Below are 17,076 nucleotides of genomic sequence, written 5' to 3'. Positions count from 1 at the left end.
AGTGTCACCGTCTGTCAACAGAGATACAGAGAGACTGGAAGAGGCACTAAAAGGCATATAGGTTGACGAATTTTGGCCACATCCTACACGGATACCACTTCATTTTGAACAATGCCTTTCAGAGCCAGATGATGAATGCCACACAACTCCAGGCAGATTTAAGAGAGGTGAGAGGCACCCAAGTGTCACATCAGACCATTTGAAACCGTTAACATCCGTGTGGTCTACTTGTGGCCTGCAAGGGCACCTGATCGCACCACTAGTCACATACGTCACCATCTTACTGGATGACGGACTAGTGTGCATCAGTGCTGTTCACTGATGAAAGTCGATTCATGCTGAGGAGAAATAAAGGCCACCAATGATGTTGGAGACATCAAGGAGAGCGCTATGCATCCGCCACTCTTGTCACCAGACAACTTTTTGGTGGTGGTGTTACAGTGTAGACCATCTAGTCAATACAGAACTGCCTTACACTTTGTGAATGATACAGTGATAAGCCCCTACTACTTGAATAACATCATTAATCCAGTCACTGTGCCTCTGCATGAGCAACACAGATCAACAGATGCAACAGCTCATTGAGGTTGCATCATTAGGGAATGGCTGCTGGAAACTGGCGTACCTCAAATGGAGTGGCCTGCACTCGCTCCAGATTTGAATCCCATTGAAAACATATGGGATCAGCTGAGTCGCTGTGCAGAGGGCCGTACCTCTGTACCCCAGAACCTCAAAGACCTGAGGGCCACCCTTCAAGAAGAGTTGGATGCCACGCCCCAGCAGACAATACCTCGACTTGTGAACAACATGAGAAGTTAATGTCAATCTGTAATTGATGCTCAAGGCTACATGACAAGTTATTGAGCCTGACATTTTTGAGGGGGTATTTCCACCACTGTTATTGGCTTTTGTTTCAATAACTTGTTTGAGATGAGGAAATCACCACTGCATGATTCTACTTAGATGCTCTACTTTCATGATAAAATATCACTACAGTGTGAACGTTTTACGTTTTACATATATTTCACCCAATAGTCAACTATCTCTACTTTTTTGTGAGTAGTTGGATGTAACCCCAGCATTTTGTGCACAATGGGTGCATTTCTGGTACTACCAAAAGGACAAGCCTCTTCAGTCCCAGATTTTCTACCTGTTACACCTGATGCAAAAATGGCTGCAGCCTGAGACCTGCTTGCTTGGACAGATGGTGGAGAGAGTGGTTGTGGACCGATTTATCCATGCACTACCGAAAACCATGTAAAACTGGGTTGCCCTGGGAGATCCCTGGGATGCAGATGACTGTGAGTCTCGTGGAAATATATTTAGCTGTGGAGACCTCTTTGAGCAATCAAGGGAGCCTTAAGTCACTTTTTTGGGATACACAAAAAAAGGTCTAAGTCTCAGGAGGGGTTAGAGCCGGGTTCAAAGGGTACATCTCATACCATTGTCTGTTGGAGGTGTTTCTCCCCAAATCAGTTATCAGCCATTTGTCCTTTACCTTCTGAGCCAATGCACTGCTCCATAGGCTGGCACTACTCTTACTTTGCCTGCCCTGACTGACAGTGCTGTTCCTCATCCTGGCAAGGGACATCAGCTGTGACAGGTGACAGTGAATGGTGTAACTGTCATTGGACTCAGGTTTGGTGACCCTGGTAAGGACCACACTCCTGCATTTGCTAGTCCCTAGAGAGGGGGTAGGGGTAAGCTGTATCCATGCTGACACCAAGAACTATTGCATGTCTCAGGTCAACTTACGCAAAAGACTGCGGTTCCGTGATCACTTCCCAGTAGTCTGGTATGCTGCCAGGAGGTGGCTATAGTAATAAGGTCATGTGATGTGAACAGTGAATTTCATTTCACTTTACTAGCTTGAAAGTAAGATTTGTAGGCATCACTTACAGCCAATATCCATAACCTGGAAGAGTCCCAGGACAACTATGAGACTGCCAAGTTCAGAGACTTATCAGTTAGTGGTACCCTGGAAAATTTAAATATGTTAACTGATGTTCTCTAGGAGCCAGGAGCCTAAAGTCATTGGCCACAAATGGCCAGGCATAATAATGATCTGTTGTGTTGAGGGACCAAAGTGAGAGGCTAGATAAAAGAAGATATCCTCAAGGCACAAGAAGCACAGTCCAGGTCCAGGGAGTATAATTGGTTGGTTCAAGTGAGACAATTTTAACCATGGGATCGAGTACTTGTGTTAGTACCCACAGGGGAGACCAGGTTCCTTACCCAGTGGCTAGGACCCTATACGGTGGTGGAAAAGGTTAGAGGTCAACTATAAAATACATCAACTAGAGAATAGGAAGCCCTTTCCTATATATTATGGCAACCTGCTAAAATCCTGGAAGGATAGGAAACCACTAGAAACCCCTTTGTCACCTTTCCAAAGACAACACAGCTGGAAAATGGTACCCAAAAATCAGGGCAGGTTCTTGGGATTAGTGGATCACCCGCGAGTCATCAAGCATGAGTCTCCTGCTTGGGTCAATTTAAAGAGCCCTATGTCATGATTCGCCTCCCTATCCACATGGCTAGGGGGCGGAGCCTTCTCTCAGGCCTCACTTCCGGCCCCTGGATGCCTTTAAAATCTGACACTTCCAGTGAACCAGCGCCGGCTATAAGCTTAGTGCTGCTTTGCCTGTGATTGCTGGTCCTGTGAGTGATATCCTGATCTGTCTGTTCCTGTGCCCCCGTGCCCTTGTCTGTATTCTGTCCCCTGGTCGTCCCTCCTGTCCTGTGTCCCCCCTCCTATTCCCCACTCTGTTGCTTCCTCCGGTACTGACCTTGGCCTGACTTTGACTCTGCTTTTGCTCGTCCCTCCGGTCCTGCTTCTGCCCGTATGGTGTTTGACCCAGCCTGTCTGACTATTCCTTGCATGCTCTGCTTCTCAGCTGTGCTGATTAGGCAGTGCATGAGAACGCTGTGCATTTCCTTCCTGGTTCTCATTGCTCTGTGTAGTGTCGTCTGCTGCAGAGCCATGGCTCCCCCTGGTGGCAGCATTACAGTATAGCCGGCCTCAATAGGCTTTATCTCCCATAGGAAGGGAAAAAAAAAGCCATTTAATTCTTGGTAGTGGGATCCAACTTTGCAGGATAACAGACTGTAATGGATCCACTCAGTACTTTGTGCGAGCAAGTAGCCAACCTTACGCAGCTGGTGCAGGATTTGGCTGCAGAGCATCGCACCCTAGTAACTTCACACAACATTCTGCAGAGTGAGGTTTCTGCTTCTGCGAGGGCCACCTCTGTGGCAGTTACCTCACAAACTGCAGGACAGCATAGTCCCACTGATGTCCAACTGACCTCCCCCGAACCCACGGTGATGCTCCCCGATAAATTCTCGGGGGAGAAAAACCTATTTCGGACATTTAGGGAGAGTTGCAGGCTTCTCTTCACTCTCCGGCCTCGGTCCTCGGGGAATGAGACCCAGCGGGTGGGGATCATCATGTCGTTACTTAGAGGGGGTCCCCAGACCTGGGCGTTTTCCCTACCCCTTCGGCCCCGGAACGGCATTCGGTTGACCTCTTCTTTGACTCTCTCGGGGTGATATATGACGAACCAGACCGTGTACGGGTGGCTGAGGACAGGATCATGTGTCTCACTCAGGGAAACCACACTGCTGAGCTATATTGTTCTGAGTTTCGGCAGTGGTCCACTGAGGTACAATGGAATGGTTCTGCACTCAGGTGCCAATTCCGGAGAGGTCTTTCAGACTCCCTGAAAGACGCTTTGGCTCTGCACCCTCCTCCCAGCACCTTGGATGATGCGATGACGGAGGCAGTTCGTATGGACCGCAGATTACGGGAAAGAAGGGGAACCATGTGTGAGATTCTGCCCCCTCTACCTAGGGCACCTTCTTTGCCGGCTACGGAACAGATGGAAGTTGGAGCCTTCAGTCCAGATGAGAAGGAGAGGAGAAGACGCCGGGATCTCAAGCTGTGCTTCTATTGTGGACACCATGGACACTGGAGGAAAGACTGCCCGGCTTGCCCCTCCGCTAAACAGTCGTTGGGAAACTTCTAAGTCTGGGTAACGGTCGACGAGGTTGCCCAAACTATCAGGTACCTTTCCTCTCCTCCAATAAGATACTTCTGAATGTCAACCTCCGGGTCAAGGAGTCGGTCTGGTCTGCTACTGCCTTTGTTGACTGTGGGTCCGCTATGAACTTCATTGACTCTGAGTTGGTCCAAAGATTAGAGTTAGGGACAGTGAGGTTAGAAGGACCCATTCAACTCCTGGCAATTGATAAAACACCGCTGCCTCAAAACCTCATTCGGTTTGCTACAGAAAAATTTACTCTGGTGATCGGGTCTCTGCATTCTGAAACTATTTCTTGTTTTGTAATGGCCAATCTCCCTGCTGGATTAGTGTTGGGGTATCCATGGCTAAGGTTACATAATCCCGTTATTGATTGGGAGTGTCATACCATAGTCAAATGGAGTCCTGCTTGTCATAAAAGGTGTTTTCAATCTGTACCTGTGTTCTCCGTAAGTCCTGAGCGTCTTCCGGAATACCTGAGGGACTACGGAGACGTATTCTCGGAAACAGAGGCCGAGGTTTTGCCGCCTCATCGCCCATATGACTGTGCCATTGATTTACTTCCCAATACCAAATTGCCCAAGGCCCGTTTATATCACCTCTCGGGTCCAGAAAGGGCTGCTATGAAATCATACATATCTGATAGTATACGTAAAGGGCATATCCGTCCTTCTTCTTCCCCTGTGGCTGCTGGGTTCTTTTTTGTAAAGAAGAAGGACGGAGGTTTAAGGCTATGTCTCGATTTCCGAGAATTAAACAAAATTACTGTGAAAAACACGTATCCGCTTCCACTCATCCCTGATCTCTACAACCAACTCTCTGAAGCCCGGTAGTTTACCAAACTAGATCTCAGGGGGGCCTATAATCTTATCCGTATTAGAGAAGGGGATGAGTGGAAAACAGCCTTTCTGACGTCAGAGGGGTTATTCGAGAATTTGGTGATGCCTTTTGGTCTAACAAATGCCCCTGCGGTGTTTCAAAATTTCATCAACGATATCTTTTCCGATTTTCTTGGTCATTTTGTGGTCATCTATCTCGATGACATTTTGATTTATTCTGCTGATAGAGATACGCATATTATGCATGTTCGCTCAGTATTACAGAGATTACGTGATAACCATCTGTTTGCCAAGCTTGAAAAATGTGTTTTCTCTGTTCAGGAAATAGCCTTTCTTGGGTTACTCCTTTCTCGTGATGGGTTTAAAATTGACCCAGGAAAGGTGCAGGCTATCGTGGATTGGGTGCAACCCAGGGATATCAAGGCGCTACAACGCTTTTTGGGTTTCGCTAATTATTATCGAAGGTTCATTAAGGGGTTTTCTCAAAATTGCCAAGCCATTGACTGACCTTACACGGAAAGGGGCGGATCTGCAGAACTGGTCGCAAACGGCTGTCCAGGCCTTTCTTGAGTTAAAAAACCGGTTCATGTCCGCCCCAGTCCTGGTACAGCCTGACCTCGAGGCGCCGTTTGTTGTTGAGGTGGATGCCTCAGAGGTGTGAGCTGTTCTCTCTCAGGGCCCTGCTGCTCTGACTAATCTGCGACCATGTGCGTTCTTCTCCAAGAAATTCACTCCAGCTGAGAAGAACTATGATGTGGGTAACCGTGACTTATTGGCGGTAAAGTTGGCATTCGAAGAATGGAGGCATTTTTTGGAGGGTGCTGTTCACCGTATTACTGTCATCACTGATCATAAAAACCTCGCGTATATCGAGTCCGCCAAGAGATTGACGCCTCGACAAGCGAGGTGGGCTCTTTTCTTTTCTAGATTTCATTTTTGTATTACTTTTCAGCCGGGGTCTAAAAACGTGAGGGCAGATGCACTGTCTTGTAGTTTGGACCCGGTGTCACCTCCGGAGCCTCCTTCCTCCATTCTTCCACGAGGGGTGGTGGTCGCTGCCTTGTCGTCCGAGTTAGAGGCTGAGGTCAGGGAGGCCCAGTCCTCAGCGCCATCTTCCGCTCCAGACACTAAACTGTTTGTCCCTTTGCACCTCCGGTTACGAGTACTTCAAGAGTTCCATGAGTCCGTACTTAGTGGCCATCCTGGAGTTACAGCCACTCGCAGGGCTGTTGCTCGACTGTTTTGGTGGCCGTCTCTTCACTCAGATGTTGCTCGGTTTGTGTCTGACTGTGCTACATGTGCCCGTGCTAAGGTATGTCGTAACCGGCCGGCCGGGGAACTGGTTCCATTACCTGTTCCTGAAAGACCATGGACCCACGTGTCCATGGATTTCATTACGGACCTCCCTGTCTCAAATGGTATGACTGTGATCTGGGTGGTGGTGGATCGTTTTAGTAAACAGGCACATTTTGTTCCCCTCTCCGGTCTACCTTCTGCTGCGACCCTTGCCAACCACTTTATTGACCAGGTGGTTCGGTTACATGGGTTGCCCCTGAATATTGTGTCTGACAGGGGGGTACAATTCATTTCTCGGTTTTGGAGGGTCTTGTGCAGGAGGTTGGGAATTGAGTTGTCCTTCTCGTCCGCCTATCATCCCGAATCTAATGGGCAGACGGAAAGGACGAATCAGACCCTTGAGCAAATCCTGCGGTGCTTGGTTTCTGCTCAGCAGGAGGATTGGTGTACGTTTTTGCCCCTTGCGGAGTTTGCATTCAATAGCAGAGTCCATCAGTCTACGGGAACTTCTCCCTTCTTCTGTAATTATGGGTTTCACCCTCACTTCGGGACCTTCTCTAGAGTGGATTCGGGGTGTCCAGGGGCCGACTCCATCGTTCAGCATCTGGGAGAGGTATGGAAGGAGGTACATCGGTGCATCGTGACGGCTCAACAGTCCCAGAAACGCCAACGGACAAATGCCGTTCTCTGGGACCCCCCTTTCAGGTGGGGGACAAAGTGTAGCTGTCCACTCGGAATATCAGGCTCAGAGTTCCGTCTGCTAAGTTGGGTCCTAAGTTTATAGGGCCCTATGAGATCATCGAAGTGATCAACCCGGTGGCCTTTCGGTTGCAACTGCCCCAGACCTTGCGTATTCCCAATGTATTTCATACCTCCTTGCTTAAGCCATTTGTCCCTTCGGTGGTGGATTCTCAGACCCCTCCGGCTCCGATACTGGTGGACGGTGAGGAGGAGTACGAAGTTCAGCGTATTATCGACTCTCGTTGGGTTCGTAGTTCTCTCCAGTATCTGATTCACTGGAAGGGTTACGGTCCGGAGGACCGGTACTGGGTGCCGGCTTGCTCCGTGCGGGCCGATCGGTTAATTGCGGCTTTCCACCGGAAGTATCCTGGGAAGCCTGGGGTTCCAGTGGCCCCCCCTTGAGGAGGGGGTACTGTCATGATTCGCCTCCCTATACACATGGCTAGGGGGCGGAGCCTTCTCTCAGGCCTCACTTCCGGCCCCTGGATGCCTTTAAAAGCTGACACTTCCAGTGAACCAGCGCCGGCTATAAGCTTAGCGCTGCTTTACCTGTGATTGCTGGTCCTGTGAGTGATATCCTGATCTGTCTGTTCCTGTGCCCCCGTGCCCTTGTCTGTGTTCTGTCCCCTGGTCGTCCCTCCTGTCCTGTGTCCCCCCTCCTATTCCCCACTCTGTTGCTTCCTCTGGTACTGACCTTGGCCTGACTTTGACTCCGCTTTTGCTTGTCCCTCCGGTCCTGCTTCTGCCCGTACGGTGTTTGACCCAGCCTGTCTGACTATTCCTCGCATGCTCTGCAGCTCTGCTTCTAAGCTGTGCTGATTAGGCAGTGCATGAGAATGCTGTGCATTTCCTTCCTGGTTCTCATTGCTCTGTGTAGTGTCGTCTGCTGCAGAGCTCTGGCTCCCGCTGGTGGCAGCATTACACCTATAGGTCTTGTGTGTTTGCAGTTCATGCCCAGCCCTTGGTTTTAGGCAGAGGGAGGTTGGGGGGGGGGGGTTGTAGAAAATTCTAGCACTGCAGGTCTTGATTACATGAACGTGGCTAGCTTTGACTAAGTTCCAGGTCATGTGTTCCTTTGAGACTCTCACTCTGCTAGGGAGATTGAGCAGAGTGCAGTGTATGGAAACTGCAGAGACACAAGGCTGTTTAATGTTAGCTTTGCAGTGGCATAAATCTGTTTGGTGTTGGAAGCTACAGGACCACAGGCTGAAGGGAACACTGAGACTGGTAGGACCGTACCCCTTGTTTATGGAAAGTTTGCTCCAGGAAAATGGACTGTAAATTGTTCAACTGTGGGAGGCACGGGGCAGGCAGTAGTAGTTGTGCTTGCAGGAATCAGCACGACGCAGCGCAGCCGCTCGCTAACCCCATGCCTCCCCATCGCCACACACAGGATCACTCCCAACTCGTCCGCTCCACACTTCAGTTATTTTCAGAGAACATAAATGAGATGCCATAGCATTTGATTTCAACAACTTGTCTTTACTTTCTTTCTTTAGTTACAATTCCTTTCCGCTTTCCTCCACTTCTTTCCTTCACAACATCTGTTAACGTCTTGGTTACACGGTCACCATATTCAGACCCACAGGAGTTCCTTCCAGACTCCATTTCGTAAATAAATTTAGTGGCCGACCGTCTTCCTGGCACCTGGGTTCTGCAAGATACCGCTAGGCCCCTCATTTCCCCGTTTAATGTCACTCTGGCGTTGACCGGATCATACAGTCTCCTAAGCTTTCCGTTCCCACCCACAGGGATGCTTGCGCTAGGAATAGCTTATAGCATTTTAACTCCTCGATTGCTGGCTAGGTCAATAAAAAGCGTGTCCTTCTCCTTGAGGGCGCCACTGACCTTCGGTCTCACTGGGGAATTCGTAGGGAAATACGCTTCCAGGAACACAGCCGCTGCCCCGACTACCAGACTATACCCCAAGCACAGGGGACGTGAATAGTCCATCCTCCAGCTTGCCAGACTCACATATCCGTGATCAAGGGATGACTCTTAGAGTTGGAAATCAGTCTCGATCTGGGCTTTGCCTATTTTACTTCTCCTCTGGGACTCTCCTCCCTTTCTCTCTCTAACTGCCCTATTTATAGTGTCCTGTCCTCCTCCTCTATTAACCCCCTCTCTCTCTCTCTCTCTCAACACAGGTGCAAATAACATGATATTTGGGCCAGACTGCCACCTGGTGGCGACCCACACACAATACTATGCATTAGAACACAATATACTCAACCCTTCAGTGTGCTGCAGTTGTGCAGGGGTGGGCTATCCCCAACCCTCCCTACACAACACTGACGTGTGTGCCAGCTGAATGAACTGGTAATTTACTGTTATAACTTTGTGATCAGAAGAGGCTGTTTCTGATTGTTGAATCCCTGAGAGTTGTATAAAATCAATAGATCTGCAGGTTTGAACCAAACCATTTTGCCTTCATGAACGCTGCCTAATACCCATCCGACTGCATGAATCCGTACAGTATATATCTACTTTACAACATATTTACCCAGACTTCATGAAGGTCTTGGCTGTCAATCAACTTTGCTGGGGGAAAGAGGAGGTAAACTGAAACTGAATATTGCTGAAGTATAATATGACATTCATATTTACTGGGAAAACAGGATTAAACAAAGTACAGATGGCATCGAGAAACTTTCCAATAAGCACTGTAAGGAGTGTTTAAAAAGGAATATGTCACCAGGTTTTTGCTATGTGATTTGAAAGAAGCATGATGTAGGGACAAAGACCCTGATTCCAGAAATGTATCACTTACTAGGGCTTCTTGCTGTCATTTTGCTAAAATTACTGTTTCTCTCTGCTGCAGATCTACCAGTCCTCTGAATGCTGAACTCTGTATAACCCAGCCAACATCACTGATTGGCAACTTTCTGTGTACATTGACAATCTACCAATCAGTGGTGGGGGCATGGTTAAAATGAAGGATGATATGGCACGAGACAACTAGTCATCTAGTGATAATATCTTGCTGATATAATATTAATTTTATTGAAAAACAGCCTAGTAAGTGATGCATAACTGAAATCAGGGTTTCTGTGCCTACATCATGCTTTTTTCAGATCGCATAGCAAAAACCTTCTAAAAGATTCCCTTCAAAGACCCTGACACTGTAATGGCCATGTGAAAAAATACCTGGTGCAGTTAGCAACTAAACCACCAGGTGTCGCTTAAGTAAAACCAAACAGAATATACTAGCAGAAACCCTTCGAGGAACAGAACCCAGGGGAGAGTAATCAAAACAGGCTGAGGTCAATGCACAGAGAGGTAGCGTCAGGACAAAATGGGGAACCTAGACAGTCAGACTAAGCCGAGGTCAGTAAACCAAGGGAGTCAGTCACAGGATAGGGAAGAGAATGGACAACAGAGATGGGAAAGAAAGGAGAAAGAGGCTAATATAGCAGGGAGTCAATGGAGGAAGTTGGGCAATACACCGGGACGGGTAGAGACAAGGAGGGGAGATGGAGGGGGTCACAGGGAGGTCAGAGAAAGCAGACACGGGCAGAGGAAGGCAGTCAGGAGGACTGGAGGAGGGGAGCGATAGTGGGACAAGATCAGGGAAGACACAAGCAGGCAGATCACTAGCCGAGCACTAACCGAAGCCGGTAATATCACTGACAGCGAGGCAGCAGGGTCGGGTCTGCTATAAAGTGGAAGAAGGTCCAAATCGAGGTTAGAAGGACCCCTCCCACATGGTCAGGGAGAGGCTAAAAACCCAGAGGGGATGGCACGGGGTAAGCCAGCTCTGCATGGGGCCGGCCAGCAGAGCAATGAGAGAAACTGACTCCGCAGGACGACAGGCCTGCAGAGCATGGTCATGACAGGTCATGGCTGTTTTAGTGACAGATCTTCTTTAAAAGTTCACTTGAGTTATCTATATTATTTCTCTTTCAGTCATGGCATAAGGCCTGTTTCCGTTGTGCTAAGTGTGGGAAAGGATTGGAGTCTACAACATTGGCAGATAAAGATGGGGAGATCTACTGCAAAGGTAAGTAGCTACTACATTTTGCTACATTTATTATAGAACTCAGTAAGAGCACAAGATACGCAGCACAGGCTACAATTGTCCTGCTTTTGCATGTTAGTGGGAAGGAAGTGTACCATACTATCAATATACGACATGTCACTCATCTCAGTGACAGCAGCATGCTGTTACCTTTGACAGTGACACAGTCAGTTTGAATGACTGTTCTGCACATTTCTCTTCTGCCATTGTAACAGTTAATATCTTTTCAACTGTGGACTTTAAATTCTATCAGTGTCGACTTTTTTTTTCTTTGCTGCCTAATTTCCTAAGTTGCAGTGTACCGCCCCAGGGCTCGGCCGCAGCCGAGCCACTCGGATCCAGGCTCATCGGTGGGTGGCTCGAGCACCTCCGGGGGTCATGTCGCTCTCAAGGGAAGCTGGCGCTACTTGAGGGGTTTCGGTGGGGAGGTTCACGGCCGGAGCCGCAGTTTTGGGTTTAAGTTCGTGACGCCACCCACGGGTCGTGGTGAGTGTTGACACCACCGCTGCCGTTGACTAGGCTCCCGGGGACGGTGTTGCGCAGCCAGGTGTTAACCCCTCCGTGGGTAGGGGGTTGATGGTCCCGTGGCCCGGTTGTTGGGGTTAGGGTGCGGGCGTGTTGGCGTGATGCGGGGCGGTGCGCGGCCCGAGGGCACTGTTGTACTCACTATGACACATACACTGGAGTCTCTGGTAAACCAAAAAGATGGGGGTCGGTTCCCGCAGCCGGCTACGTCTGGTCCCCCACCCGGTTTGGTGGCTCCTGCCTTTCTCCTGCACCTCGTTTTGTAGACTTTGACTGCCTGCGCTTCCCCGGCTTTGTGTGTGTGTTGGGAGAGCCCATTTGCCCGCAGACGCTGGCCCGTGGGATCTCTCTACCTGAGCGGTGGCTTTCTATCCCCCTCGTTGGGCTGTTGTCTTCAGTCGGGACTTGGGTGGGAAAGAACCTAAGGTCCAGACACCAATCAGTGAATTTGACTCGGTCCAGTGGTTTCTGGGCCTCGTTCTGGGTCTGAGTACCCCTCCTGGTACTCCGGTTTCCAGTTGGTTCCCCGATTCGGTACCGGCGGGCCACTACCCTGTCCCGGTCCCTTACGGATCCACCAGCCGTTTTCCCGGCTCCTGCAGGCGGCAACCACCGTCTGCCACCCGGCTACGACCCAGATCCCCGACAGACGTTTTCTTCTTTTCTACTACTCTCCTCTCCTCCCTAACTTCATCTGCATGCTTTTCCCACCTCAGGCTATCCGAACTCCTCGGTGGGCGTGGTCAACAGCCTGGCTCCGCCCCCAGGTGTGAACGTCAAAGCCTGAGAGGGGAGACTCAGGGTTTTTAGGTTGGCTGCTGTTACCTTTTTCGGGGACTGGTGTTTGTGCAAGGGCCTGTCTGTGACTACCTGGCTAGTTCAGGGCGTCACAGCAGCACTTTGTGGGTTAAGAAAGACATTTTACCACAAACGACTCCCTGGGCCCCCCATATACCGTATTTTTCGGACTATAAGACGCACCCTGGTTTTAGAGGAGGAAAATGGGAAAATAAAACTTTAAGCAAAAAATGTGGTCATGACACATTGTTATGGGGCGAGGATCTGCTGCTGACACTGTTATGGGGGTAATGTCCCCAAATTCTCTACTAAGGTACCCCATCCTGGTAATGATCCTCCTGCCTTGTATATGATCCTGCTATAAACCCCCATCCTGCTCCTATACCAGCATCCTGCTCATATTCCCCCATCCTGCTCATATACTCCCATCCTGTTCATATACCCCATCCTGTTCATATACCCCGATCCTATTGATATACCCCCATCCTATTGGTATACCCCCATCCATCCTGCTCATATTCCCCCATCCATCCTGTTCATATACTCCCATCCTGTTCATATACCCCATCCTGCCTGCTCATATACTCCCATCCTGTTCATATGCTCCCATCCTGTTCATATGCTCCCATCCTGTTCACATACCCCCCCATCCTGCCTGTTCACATACCCCCCCATCCTGCCTGTTCACATACCCCCCCCATCCTGCCTGCTCATATACTCCCATCCTGCTATATGCCCCCATCGTGCTCATATACCATCCTGGTATATGGCCTGTATCCTATAGCACAGAGAAAAAAAATAAACGTTTATACTCACCTGTTCCTCACTCCCTGCAGCACCGATCATATCTTCCTCTCTGCACCACTGACCTGCGTGTGTGGAGCCGTTCCCCTGCTACATCGCGATGTCTTCCTGTCTGTGCCGATCAGCTGACCAGCTCAGCACAGATCAGCTGACCGGCACAGACAGGAAGATATCGCGTGCTGCCCACTGCTCCACTCACGGGGACGGGTGAGTGTACTGATTCACTGAACCCCGCGCTGGTAATGACGCGCGGGGAGCAGTGAATACAGCCGCACATGATCACTCCAGGCTGTAATTGCCAGGGGTGATCATGTGGACCGGCTCTTTGCTATGCGTGCATCCCCGTTCGTCCTCCTGCCCACCTGTCAGTGCCGGCTTCAGCGCTGAGAGATGGGCGGGAGGATGGGCGTGCATATGTAATGAGCGGGCCCACGTGGTCACGGCAGGCGCTCCTGCTGCCTGCTCGTGCCCCCGATGACCCGCAGCACCCTCATTCCCAGCCGCAGCCCTATAGTCAGACCATAAGACGCACCCCCAACTTTCCCCCAACATTTGGGGGGAAAAAAGTGCGTCTTATGGTCCAAAAAATACGGTAATAGATGATTTGTTACCTGTGCCTTAGGCTAAGGACACATGGCGAATAAAACGGAGCTAGTGGAAAGCAATAAAAAAAATCACATTGCACTCGAACCAATGTTACTCTATGGGGCAGCTCCCATGAGCAATTTTTTTTCTCAACCCTAATCAAACTGAAAAAACAATTGCAGCATGCTGCAGGTGGAATTCGATTAGTTTTCTCTCACACCCATACAAGTCTATGTTGCTGTGAATATTGCATTAGACTCCGCCATTTTGTTTTCCCACGTGCGTAAAACACTGTTGCCATAAGCAACAAACACAATTTTGAAAACATATATTAGACATAAATGGCTTTCATGTGGTGTAACAATCATTACCATAGAAACAAAAAAAATCACAAAGCCAAAGACTTATTAGCAGGCCCTCGTACTATTGAGCAATGTCGGCTAGTGTTTTTTTTCTCATGCCGATTAAGCATGAGAACAAAAATGTAGCTTTGTGCGTTTGGCAGCATACCTTAGCTGATTGGCACCCATACAACTCTATGGGTGCATTTGAAACATTGGACTACACTCGCATGACATCTGAGTGCAGTCTGAAATATGCAGACGAGAATGGAGAAAATGGAAAATATTAATCTCTCCATCTTCTCCACACCTGTCACATGAAAGAGAATCAGATATCAGTGAATGACACTTGGCTCATGTTCGCAGCAGAGATTGAGCCAAGCGTTGTTAGCGTATCGTATGCGATTCTCTTGTATTGGAAGTCGTACTCTAATGTGACCACGGCCTAATGCTGTTCCTTTTTCACTGGTTGTTGGAAGACGCTATGAAACCCCATTAGTTTGTTTTTGGATACACGAAAAACTAATAGAACAATGATTGAAAAAACTGACACACGGATCAAACTGTGGAAATTCGCATTCAAAACAGTGATGAAAATCAGTCAATTTTTATGACTTTGAGAGAGAAACAAATCTGAATGGGGTGTTAATGGCTTATAGCAAAAAAGAATCTAATTGTTTGAGGGGGGGGGGGGGGTAGGTTTTTTTTTTTTGTTTTCTTCTTTTTTTTTTGCTGACTTGAAGGTCCAACCACTGGAAACGCCAACGGTTCTGAAAACAGCTTTGTGAATGGATTGGAGATGCACATGCTCTGCGTTGGCTCCATTCATTTTTTATGACAGTGTTGCCCAACTCCCATCATCAAGGCCCACCAACAGTGCATGTTTTCAGGATTTCCTTAGCATGTGTTGGAATCACCACCTGTACAGTTGATTAAATTATCACCAGTGCAATACTATGGAAATCCTGAAAACATGCACTGTTAAGGATTGGAGTAAAGCGAGCTTTACACACAGCGACATCGCTAGTGATGTCGCCTGTGAAAGCACCTGCCCCCGTCGGTTGTGCGTTACGGGCAAATCGCTGCCCGTGGCGCACAACATCGCTAGGAACGGTCACACGTACTTACCTGCCTAGCGACGTCGCTGTGGCCGGCGAACCGCCTCCTTTCTAAGGGGTCAGTTCGTGCGGCATCACAGCGACGTCACTAAGCGTCCGCCCAATAGAAGCGGAGGGGCGGAGACGAGCGAGCGGAACATCCCGCCCACCACCTTCCTTCCTCATTGCCGGCGGCCTCAGGTACGGTGATGTTCATCGTTCCTGCGGTGTCACACATAGCGATGTGTGCTGCCGCAGGAACGACGAACAACCTGCATCCTGCAACAGCAACGATAATTGGGATTAGAACGACGCATCAACGATTAGGTGAGTAATTTTGATCGTTAACGGTCATTCTTGCGTTTCACACGTAACAACGTCACTAACGAGGCTGGATGTGCGTCACGAATTCCGTGACCCCAACGGCATCTCGTTAATGATGTCGTTGCGTGTAAAGCCCGCTTTAGTCAACACTGGTTTATGGGTCTGCTGAGTACAGCTCTCAATGATCTACAGTCCTATAGACAATTAATAGAAGAGAGGTCAAGCATCCACCCCTCCGATTGATTCACGATGGGGCTGCAGGTTTCTGTTCTCAGGATCTCTGGGGATTGCCTCTGTTGGACACCTAGTTATTTCCAAATATCAAGGTTTCTTGGCAACAAAGCTTAAATTGTATTTCTTTTTATTTTAGGATGTTATGCCAAGAACTTTGGTCCAAAAGGCTTTGGATTTGGTCAAGGTGCTGGAGCTCTAGCTCACACAGGATGAACATTCCATGAATACTTGTATGTCATCACTATTATAAGCATGCAATGGGCTTATTGCTGTTATTTCTTACATGCTGCAACTGAGAAGATTATATTTTACATTTTTCTGCTTTCACCTGATACCTGTAGTGGGTTGATTTTACTTAGCTGTAAACACTCCAAATGCACATAGTGTAGCACATGCCGAAACGTTGAGAAAATTAATAGAGGACCTTCAAATAAATTGATCACTAAAAAGATGTTTCCCACCCTGGGCTGAGAAAAGATGATTACGGGGTTGACAGCTGCTGAACTGTACCTTTTTGTTACTGAGTACAGTATCAACCCTACAGGAGGAATAGAAAGCATGTCAAACGTTGCGTCCGCTATAGTAAAAGGAATAGTGAGTAATACCATTTAATAACTAGCACTACAAGGAAAAACAAAATGCATTTTTACATTAACTAGTGATATATAATATAGAATTTAGTAGAAATATATTTAGGTGGAGAATCACTAACTAAATTGCATAGTTTGGATTACTGTCTGTTTCTTTCCACTCTAGTAAAATGTTGTTGCTAAATATAATAAAGGCATATGAACATCCAAGTGTGATTATTGTGTTTAATTTAATTGTGGTTATGCACAACCACTGAAAAGCAAAGGTACATCATGTTATCCAGTTACTGTATCAATATTCTAGGAGTCATGGCAGCTTTTAGGCAGGTTTGGAGTGAAAATAAAAATAAAAAAACTAAACTCATTTCCTATATACTTCAATTTCATTTTCTATCTTTTTGGCCGAGTGTGGAACCGAGAGGTTACTTCCAGGATACAGCAGGCCACGACAGAGGAACGAGACCAGACTAGGTTTAAACGCAAACTCTTTATAACCTGGTAAGGGAATCGTGAGTGAAACAAATGTGGTACGCAAATATCGACACAAAGAAAAGTACTTAATGAACCAAGATCAGGGTGCTGAGCCAGGGACCGATTCCAGTAGGAACAAGAACCACCGGGAACAATTTACCTAACCGGGAACTTCTGGAAGCAGTAGAAGGTATAAATCACTGTGTATTAAGGGCCTGTCCCTGGACACCAATTAAAAATCTTAACCCCTTCACCCCCGGCCACTAAAACACCCTATTGACCGGGCCATTTTTTGCAATTCTGACCAGTGTCACTTTGACAGGTTATAACTCTGGAACGCTTCAACGGATCCTGGCGATTCTGAGATTGT

At 48.3% G+C, this 17,076-nt stretch overlaps 1 long non-coding RNA gene across 1 annotated transcript; it reads left to right on the top strand.

The window, feature by feature from the left end:
- Positions 1-10,815: 10,815 nt before the first annotated feature.
- On the top strand, positions 10,816-16,445 carry LOC142291355 (uncharacterized). The gene is made up of 2 exons (XR_012750460.1): positions 10,816-10,919; positions 15,782-16,445. It is a non-coding gene; the product is annotated as an uncharacterized LOC142291355 (long non-coding RNA).
- Positions 16,446-17,076: the final 631 nt, after the last annotated feature.

The sequence above is a fragment of the Anomaloglossus baeobatrachus genome, chromosome 2, assembly GCF_048569485.1.
Source record: "Anomaloglossus baeobatrachus isolate aAnoBae1 chromosome 2, aAnoBae1.hap1, whole genome shotgun sequence".
Taxonomy (NCBI): Eukaryota; Metazoa; Chordata; class Amphibia; order Anura; family Aromobatidae; genus Anomaloglossus; species Anomaloglossus baeobatrachus.
This window is presented reverse-complemented; position numbering and strand designations above follow the sequence as displayed.